Source organism: Formica exsecta, unplaced genomic scaffold (assembly GCF_003651465.1).
Source record: "Formica exsecta isolate Colony F162 unplaced genomic scaffold, ASM365146v1 scaffold115, whole genome shotgun sequence".
NCBI classification, from domain to species: Eukaryota; Metazoa; Arthropoda; class Insecta; order Hymenoptera; family Formicidae; genus Formica; species Formica exsecta.
The window spans coordinates 2,251,649-2,262,759 of record NW_021848490.1 but is presented as its reverse complement, the minus strand read 5'-3'; the positions used below and the strand labels follow the sequence as shown (position 1 = coordinate 2,262,759).

The 11,111-nt window shown below is 29.9% G+C and overlaps 1 protein-coding gene across 2 annotated transcripts in view; it reads left to right on the top strand.

The window, feature by feature from the left end:
- LOC115237985 (protein numb) overlaps positions 1-11,111 on the top strand; it is a 75,489-nt gene that overhangs the window by 33,874 nt on the left and 30,504 nt on the right. For both annotated transcript variants that reach the window (XM_029811470.1, XM_029811461.1), the window contains exon 2: positions 5,275-5,315. The gene's annotated coding sequence lies outside the window, so the exon portion shown is untranslated. The remainder of the gene's footprint in view (positions 1-5,274; positions 5,316-11,111) is intronic.

Genomic DNA, 11,111 nt, shown 5'->3' with positions numbered 1-11,111 from the left:
GTAAATTTTAAAAGGAAGTTTTAAATCAGAAAATTTTATTTTATATCAATATATAATTTTATCGAATAAATAATATTTTAAATATTATTATATTGTCATAAAAAAAGAAGAATTATTTTGCTAACATTGTGCAGGCCGATATCACAATCTTGATATAAGTCAGATAATAACCCCCTTGTTATTTATTATAATATATACAGTTATGCTTTGTTTTTACGCTTGTCGACAGCTTTTACGTAGCTCGGCGCGTATTGATCTCACCAGTAAATGCGGACAATATCGTTCGAAAGTGCAGAGAGTAACGTCTTGGTTTTTCTTTCCGATCTCATCTTTTTATTTTGTTTTTTATATCTTTCAATCTTAGTACAAGAAAATATATTTCTGTCAACAATATCTATATATACATTGTTTTCTTTTATATTATTCTTTTAGAACGAAAATATATAAACTTTTCTGAAATACATGATTTTACGGTTTTATTGTTACTGTGTGTGATTACTTTTGTTGATTTTCAGAAACTGCACGTTGTGTAATTACATGAGTAGTTATATAAAATTAGATTTTTAAATAACATATTACGGTAATAAAACGACATTATTTTATCGTTTAATGTATGTTTATAACTTTCGATTTTGAAATAGAAAGAAAAACTACTATATTAAAAAAAATTATTAATTATTAAGTTCAAGCATATTGGAATATCTTCATACACAAATATTGATATAAAAAATTAAGATTACTTTTGTCTGTGTGCGATATAAATATCATTTTCTTTCATTATGTATAATGCTAAAGAGTTACTCTCACGCCTTCATTCTTTCACTGACTCTTTATTTCAACATTCTGTCTTTCTCTTACATTTTTATTTTATCGCTTTTTCTCTCATATTTCTGGAGCATTGTTCCTATTTCTTCATGTCATACAATTAAATATTATTGAGAAAGAGAATGTTCAAATATTACAATTTAGATATTATATGAACAAACTTCGTATTTTTTATATCATTCAATGATATCGAATAAATAATACAGAAATTAGGAATATGCATTGAATAAAGTTTATTTTCATTAATAATTAAATATGTGTGAATGTTAGATAATCACACAGCAAATTATATACGATACCAATAAAGAAGTTTTTGAAACATTGATGCAATATATATATATATATATATGTCATCATGTATGAGATCTCTTTTCTACAATTATATAGAAAATACCTTGAAAATGTATGTATATATATATATATATATAACTCTTTGCGTAATTTAACTAAATTTAAGATAGACATTACATATAGTCGAGAGCGATAGTAACTCTTAAGTGCTTTTAGATTAACTTTCGAGCATCCTTCTCGTGTGCTGTTGTTCTGCACTAGAATTTGCTATTATTAAATTTAATAGTTTTTTTTTACTATATCCGCGATCAAATTATAATAGTTATCTTAAGAATAATAAAATGTTTGAAGATAAAAAAGAATAGAATATTGTAAAATACTATTAAATAAAATATTAGATTGTGAATTTTATTCAGGTACCGATACAATTCAAGCGAGACTTACACTTTAAACAGAATTCTTTCGAGAACGAAACTGTAGCTCTCGGGAGTGATAAACTGAAGAATTTGATAAAAACAAAAAGGCAGACTTCTTGTGTGTGTAAGAAAAAAGATATTTTCTTTTGATTATTTAATCGTTCAAATAAAAAAGGAATTTTGTTTTGTTCTAGTGGAAAGAATATAAAAATGTACCCCCAAAAATATCCAAAAATATCTGTGCTTCGTAAATATTTAACGAACAATTTGGTTTTTGACAAAGAATTTGGTACCTGCTGGATTTTTAGTTTTACAAGGAAATTTTGATGAGGATGCATTTGATAAAATGTCTGGGAGAAATCTAAAATATTTGAGATGCTGGATCGCGGTATGTGACATTATACAAGAAAGAAATGCGAGAAATCTTTACAATTATCATACAATACTCTCTTGTATCTGTAAATTTAATGCTTATTATTATTGCATTTTGCCCAAAAATAATTGTTAAATAATTATTATAAAATATAAGCTCAGTCAAATTTTTTTTTTTGCTTATTTTTCATTCAAATGGTGATGTATGCGTTCAATTAGTTAGTCAAAGTTGCGTTGGAATCGAAAGTGAGACATAACATCAAGATCAGTATACCACCGATGAAAATGCGAGCACGCTGATTGCCGTTAGAACCAGCCTCGCGAGACGTACACACATGTATGATACATGCATGTACGTTTACGCACGCATTCGCGTTCATATACGTACGAGTTCACCCCTATAAAATATTCCCATAGGAGAAGCCCACAGGGTGTCGTGGGAACGGTCTCGCTCGATATAAAGTGCCGCGCACATTTTTATGGGGCGCGTAGACGTTCAAGTAGCACGGGGATTCCTTTGTAACGAATCGACGACGAGTCTTCTCGCCTGGGAGTCGCGACATCGAGTCAATCCAAATGAGAATATATTTTTCTTCCCTCCGAAAGAGTATCATGGGAGATGCAACTCCAATTTTCGGCAGAGCGTCTCGCGCAACCTGTCCTCAGCGAAATTTTTAATATATATATATATATATGTCATCATGTATGAGATCTCTTTTCTACAATTATATAGAAAATACCTTGAAAATGTATGTATATATATATATATATATAACTCTTTGCGTAATTTAACTAAATTTAAGATAGACATTACATATAGTCGAGAGCGATAGTAACTCTTAAGTGCTTTTAGATTAACTTTCGAGCATCCTTCTCGTGTGCTGTTGTTCTGCACTAGAATTTGCTATTATTAAATTTAATAGTTTTTTTTTACTATATCCGCGATCAAATTATAATAGTTATCTTAAGAATAATAAAATGTTTGAAGATAAAAAAGAATAGAATATTGTAAAATACTATTAAATAAAATATTAGATTGTGAATTTTATTCAGGTACCGATACAATTCAAGCGAGACTTACACTTTAAACAGAATTCTTTCGAGAACGAAACTGTAGCTCTCGGGAGTGATAAACTGAAGAATTTGATAAAAACAAAAAGGCAGACTTCTTGTGTGTGTAAGAAAAAAGATATTTTCTTTTGATTATTTAATCGTTCAAATAAAAAAGGAATTTTGTTTTGTTCTAGTGGAAAGAATATAAAAATGTACCCCCAAAAATATCCAAAAATATCTGTGCTTCGTAAATATTTAACGAACAATTTGGTTTTTGACAAAGAATTTGGTACCTGCTGGATTTTTAGTTTTACAAGGAAATTTTGATGAGGATGCATTTGATAAAATGTCTGGGAGAAATCTAAAATATTTGAGATGCTGGATCGCGGTATGTGACATTATACAAGAAAGAAATGCGAGAAATCTTTACAATTATCATACAATACTCTCTTGTATCTGTAAATTTAATGCTTATTATTATTGCATTTTGCCCAAAAATAATTGTTAAATAATTATTATAAAATATAAGCTCAGTCAAATTTTTTTTTTTGCTTATTTTTCATTCAAATGGTGATGTATGCGTTCAATTAGTTAGTCAAAGTTGCGTTGGAATCGAAAGTGAGACATAACATCAAGATCAGTATACCACCGATGAAAATGCGAGCACGCTGATTGCCGTTAGAACCAGCCTCGCGAGACGTACACACATGTATGATACATGCATGTACGTTTACGCACGCATTCGCGTTCATATACGTACGAGTTCACCCCTATAAAATATTCCCATAGGAGAAGCCCACAGGGTGTCGTGGGAACGGTCTCGCTCGATATAAAGTGCCGCGCACATTTTTATGGGGCGCGTAGACGTTCAAGTAGCACGGGGATTCCTTTGTAACGAATCGACGACGAGTCTTCTCGCCTGGGAGTCGCGACATCGAGTCAATCCAAATGAGAATATATTTTTCTTCCCTCCGAAAGAGTATCATGGGAGATGCAACTCCAATTTTCGGCAGAGCGTCTCGCGCAACCTGTCCTCAGCGAAATTTTTATTTTTATTCGTCATATTTCTGGAGCATTGTTCCTATTTCTTCATGTCATACAATTAAATATTATTGAGAAAGAGAATGTTCAAATATTACAATTTAGATATTATATGAACAAACTTCGTATTTTTTATATCATTCAATGATATCGAATAAATAATACAGAAATTAGGAATATGCATTGAATAAAGTTTATTTTCATTAATAATTAAATATGTGTGAATGTTAGATAATCACACAGCAAATTATATACGATACCAACAACTTTTACTAGAATTATAACATGACTCACAACATTTATAACATTAACATAAATTAATTAACAATAAATAAATAATAAATTTCTTTGCATTAAATTCTTAGAAATGTATACATTTGTTATTTTTCGTTAACTTTTATTTATTTTTTCACGAATTAAACACACAATGTGAATTAAATAAATATTTTTTTCCAAATTAATTTTATTTTAACAAAACATTTGTTATAATAAATAGTATTATTACAGGCAAACTTACAACTGCATTATTTTATTATAAAATGCCAAATGTAAGCAACAAAATCATTAATTTTTAACATGAACTAATTATAAAAGAGAGTTAAGTTTCAAGTTAATATATTTTAGCATGTTTAAGTTGACATATATATATATTACTAACTATGAAATGATTTTGACATGTTAGCTACTTAATTGCCAAATTTCAGAATATAAATTAAGACTTTTCTCTCTTTCTGTTCTAAAACAAATTACTATTATAGCTGCTAAATCAAATACGCTATAAAATTTTGATAAAATATCATTCGCTATAAAGCCTTGTCATTTAAGGGTCATTAATTTCACGCTGCTTTGGACATATTTAGAACCACAAAAGCATTCTCTAATTGAATTTTTTCCGGTAGCTATTTAAACGAATTCGTAAAACATCTCTTTACTTCTATGATAGTATTAGATATTAAAAACTTGTTATGATGTTATGCGTTAATTTTTTACAAATAACTTTTTTTAATTAATTATAATTTTAGATTTATTTACGTAAAAGGTGTATCAGTAGCTAATTTATATGACATATAATTTTATAAATCTAGGTGTGTTTTATTTACAACTGCAAACATTTTTTTAAAGAAACAATTTCAGATGTTGTCTATTTAATGAAGTATTAATTATCAGTTGGGTGTGTGTCATCTCTGGGATAATTTCTACATACATTAATACTACATACATAATGACATGTGATTTTCCTTGCACCTGCGTAACATAACAATTTCTATTTTTTCAGGTGAAAGCTGAATTGTTGGATCGGAACCTATAAAACTTTCGGTGAGTTTTTAATTATATCTCTATCAATATTCTTTGAAAAATGAATTAGGTTCTAGTATTGTCTTTTAATTCTAATGTTATGTGTTCTCTTCCTTTTAAAAATATAAATGCAGAATAGGGTAGTGATAGAATAGGCAATAAAATCCACACATCTGCTCGGGCATTTTGATTCATTTCCTGTATATTGGAATATCGATCATATGTGCTCCCAATGTTTATGATATGCTTTTTGTACGAAATTCTGGGAGTACGCGCTCATATAGGTAGATAGATTAAGTGCAAAAATAATAAAACACTATGCAATATTGTGTATCATGGTATTTATGTATGTGAATAGCAATTATATCTATTTTTTACAAAAAAAGTATTCACACAAATAATACGTACATAAATACGTATGAAATATGTGAACATATAAATAAATATGAAAAAATGATTTAAAGAATCCGGTTTAAAACTAAACTTATTAAATTTTATTTTAATATGCAATTTTGCCACGAATTAAATTACTAATAAACGTTGTATTGAAATATATTCTATACGTTGAAGGATTAAAGCTTACAACGAAAAATAACTTGCATTCGTTCAATCTGCTTTAAAGTGAAATCGATTTCAAATTCATTCAAGGATTCTTAATTGATTTCTACCGTTTCCAGGCCATACTATATACATAATGTATGTACATTACATGGTACAGTGACATAAATTTGCTCACGCTTACATTTGGATATTAAAATTTTTTTAGATCTTCCTTTTTTTGAATTTTTAAAATATATTATATAACGCTATAATATATATAGAAGATGTAAGAACGTATACGTGGTAAAATAAATATTTGTATCTAAAACTTAGAAAAAAGGAAAATAGCACAAACAGCTTAATATTTAAAAATATATGAGAAATATGAGTCATTGTGTTATAAAATATTATAGTGCATTCACACACTCTCTCTATTTTTTTTAAAATAGCATATGTGCAGATATTTTTTAACATTAGAAATATTCTCATTTTCTTGCCAATTTAAAAGCCCAGAACTCTGAATAAGGAAACATTTCTACATTCATTTATTTAGATATTTTATTTGAAATATTTTACTGGCAATTCCAGTGTTAATTAAGGTGATAGGTGATCATCGAGTCAATACTGCAGACTGATTAAATAATCGGCATAAAGTCCAATCATTTCCGCTGAAATTTCGCTGATACATTGTGAATGCGTTGTGTAAAATTGCGATTGTATAAAACGCACTTTGAATCTTTTCAAACTTATTTGCCAAACTAGCTGTTTGTTGAATGTTCACAAAATGTTCATTCATAAAACGAAGATCAATTTATCTGTCCGATTAATGTTTGATGATACGCGGGAGGCCATTGACGACATGTTATGCTTCGTTAATTGCCATAACCCGATTTCACATTGCGATTAAACCCGTGTATACTCATCTATTCCCGTGTACAAATAACAATGCTATTCATGGCTCCATTATTATACGGCATTCATTGTGTGAACCATACACACCGGAGGAAAGGGACGATTATGGGGCCTTGACTTAGAATTCCCATGACAGATCCTTCGCCTTTTTTCGCAATCCTTTTTACGGCGATAGAAACTGCATCTTTTATAGCAAGAAGTAGTAAGATGCAGGAACGATTTACATCTCATCTCTCTATATCAGGTGACTTCGATTTCTTCCGTCTCCTCTCTTGATAATCGAAACTATCGGCCGGTTCCAAGAATCGTCGATTCCCACGGATTCCTTTGTCCGTTTAGAACGACTGCCCATCGGATAATACTTAAAAGACTGTGTTTGCGTCATGCTTAATTTATTAAATTGCAGCTGATTTGCAGTAAAAAGTGAGTAACAGTGGAGAAGAAAGCGCTCATTAGCGCGCAATCTCTTAACCGGCGAGACAGCCACGCTGAAAACAAAGGCAACCGTCAAGTAAAATGAATAAGGCCTTGTTATTCTGTTGTATAACTTACAGGGTGTTATTAACACGGATAAGACATTTCTCTCTCTGACTGCAACAGCGACTTCTTTATAAGACTCTACACGGTTACACTAAATGACGTTTATCAAACATTCTCTTGCGTAACTAATGTCGTCATGCTATTACATCAAACTATTAATTATATCTATATAATTAATAAAAATAGAAGAAAAGAATGATAAGAATAGAAAAAATTCAATATTGAATCTTAAATAAGTCGAATAAAAAACAAGATATTATTAAAGACCAGCGCTGTAATATATATGTATTTGCAATAAGTTTATTACAAATACTTACATGCGATGTTTATTGGAAAATGTCAACGTTTACGATCAAACGATTTAATTTCTTCGAACTGACTTGTTAAAATTTAATCGTTGTGGAAAGCAAACGCAATTCCTGCATCGCAATTAGCAAACACGTTAAACGCGTCAAACATTCTAGCGAATGATCGCCCCCATCTAGTTAGCAGTATATGCCAACGGATACCCCCGTAATGAATAAATTTTAATTGGGAACGCGATTCTCTTTCTCTTTCTCTCTAGGGACTCGTTGTATATCGCTTTATCGTACTTTACCTTATCAATCTCGCTACGATATTAATCAAATTTCGTGCAAATACATGCGACTTGACTTCTTTCATTTTCAAAATTTCTATAATTGATAGAGTTCTCTGATTTTTCTCCAACAAGAATTTTTGTTACTTTTCAAAAAGAGTTTTAGTAATTAAATGTGAAAGATAAAAATCAAAATATTTACTTATCATGATTTGAAAATAAAAAACTCGCAGTTTATTCAATTATTAATCTAATATTTATATTGAGGAAATTTAAATAATGAACTGAATTAATCTTGTTTTAATCATAAATTTACATAGTTGCATAATATAATTATAATTGACTATATTAAAAGATAATTTTTCAGAATTTTTTCAATTGTTGGGCAAATATTATGCAATTTCACGTATGTGTAATAGAAATATTTAAAGGATGTTTGCAATATTGTACCTATTTAGAAAAGCATTTGAAAATCCAGAGAGTTTGCTGCGTTTTAATTAATTGCTGAAGTAGGATAATTACCCTCGAAACTCTCCGACAATGGAGAGATGGTATGTGTATCGGAGCACATGCCTTCGTATTGGTACCTGCCAGCTCGATATGCATGGGAATATACCGGCATGTGGTTTTGTCGCGGCCATATGGCGCATCCGTGAACGCACGTGCGAGAGAGAATAGAAAGGCACGTATTTTTTTTTTATATAGAACGTTATCATGTCTCACGAAGAAACGTTCGAACTATTAAAGACTGTGAGAGCGTGCATTGATATACAACTGTAATAAACTTTTCTATATTTTAATAATAATGTATTTTTTTCAATGATAGAAATTTTAACAGGATATCAACTTGAAGGTACATTAAAAGTAATATATTTCTTTATTAAAAAGACTGTCCTGACTATTTTTATCGTGCATTATATGTTGTAATGGAATACAAGAATGACAATTTTATATTTGTAGTGAGATATATTCCATGAATTTATTTGCGATAAAATTTATTCAGTTGCGAACCGACGGCTAAAGTGACATAATGCACTCTCATATAAAATGCAAGTATTCGTCTATTGACACAGACAGATTTTGCAATAGTATGTTATACTCCCGAAACCGGTACCGACAACATTCTCATACCTGCGAACAACACGCCATAACTTATGTTGAACGGGTATTTCAAACTTGCTTGTAGTTATAATTTGTAAATGAATACATTTAATACTGACAATATCTTCATTATGTTTTTTAAATTCGCATTTATAATAATTAAAATATTAGAATAATATGAATATGTACAGTAATGAAATACTTGTTGAAAAAAAATAATCTAAATTTTCAAGTTTTACTACTTTTTTCAAGTTTTACTACTTTAAAAATATTGGAAAGTTTATATATGCTCTCGAAAGTTTTCTCTGTTAAAGAAAAGTATTTTTATCGAATTTACCAGAGAATTTAGCATTTGATATCAAAAATCGATATGAAAAATGAGCATGAAAAACGACATCGTAAACCAATATAATTTTCAGTATTTTTAAAGTTTAAAACATATTTTACAGAAAGGATCTTTTATATATATATACATGTATATATTATATAATTTCAAATGTCTTAAAAGCTTTTAGCATCTCACTTTTTAGAACTAACAATAAAAACTACTTACAATAAAAACTTAATGGACGTTTTTTATATGTATTTTACATTCTATATATATATATATATATTCCCTTTTCTAGAGACTTCTTTTACATGTTTTACATTTTAACAATTATAAATATTATGTTTATAAAACTACTAGAAAACGAATATTTTATTACAATTTTTAGATAACTTATTAGAGATAAATCTATACCGAATTATGAATTATTTTCTAATATCGATATTATTATTATTTTGGCAATTTTGATATTACCTACGAGACGAACATTAAAAACTCACAGATTCGGACAACCATGAAGGGTGCTACCGAAATAGCAATGCAATCGCAGTTGCAGGTCTTGCGAAAGGATGTTGGGAGTTGCCCTTCGATTGGCGAGACGCAAGTGCACCTACCGTTCGTTACTCTTTACACCTGTGCTCACGCATAGCGCTCCGGTATTTTGAGTGTGCGTGCGTTACGACGTATTGTGAAACTCTCGTATATGCGTATACCGCGCGTAATGTGAAAAAAGTCCGACCGAAATAGTCGCAGCTGGGTGACGCGTCATTGCGGTTCACGACCTTTTTCGAAGCGGCCGCGGAGATTTTTGCCGCACGCAGAAGGGACAAAGTAATCATCATCGTGTATTAAAATAACATTATGCCAAATACTGCAATATGATCATATATGTATCAAGTTGAAAAAAAAAGGATAGCAGACGAGACATTTAATTTTGTTGATCAAAGTTATTTTAGCTGACAAAAATAGAGTCCGACATTCATGTTTAATGTGGTTATTGAGGGCTGTAAAAAGAATGAGACATATATTTTTCAGGACCGGAAGATAACCTTAAGCTGTTTAAAAGCTTTTATATTTCTATGCCATTACGAAGTCTGCGATTCTAGAAAAAAAAACCAAATGTACTTTTCTTTTGAGATAGCAGACGAGACATTTAATTTTGTTGATCAAAGTTATTTTAGCTGACAAAAATAGAGTCCGACATTCATGTTTAATGTGGTTATTGAGGGCTGTAAAAAGAATGAGACATATATTTTTCAGGACCGGAAGATAACCTTAAGCTGTTTAAAAGCTTTTATATTTCTATGCCATTACGAAGTCTGCGATTCTAGAAAAAAAAACCAAATGTACTTTTCTTTTGAGTGTGTATTTTTTATCTATCTATATTTTTTTATATATTTTTTATATATATCTTCTTCTAAATTTATTAAAAAGCTTTTATCGTATAATCAAATTATCATCATTAACAATTTTGACAAAGTTACTTAACCGCTTCTTCAAGAATGATTGAATGAAGATTACTTAGATTTTATAAGATTCAATATGGTCATACACTTATTAAATGTAGAGAGCCTCTGAAACAAACTTCCTGCATTTAATGCCCGTATTTGGCTTTTGAAATACCGAAGACGTAGGAGAGCAAAGGCAGATGTTGAGTTTCTTTCGTCATCTTCGTCGCGCACCCTTAAACGCGAAAAATAAATCCACATATCGCAGCTGCTTGGAGAAAAAGCGAGGACATATCATTGAGAAGTTTTAGTACCGTTAATTGTTACCTATATCTTACTTAATTAAATCTTAAGATATATATATATATATA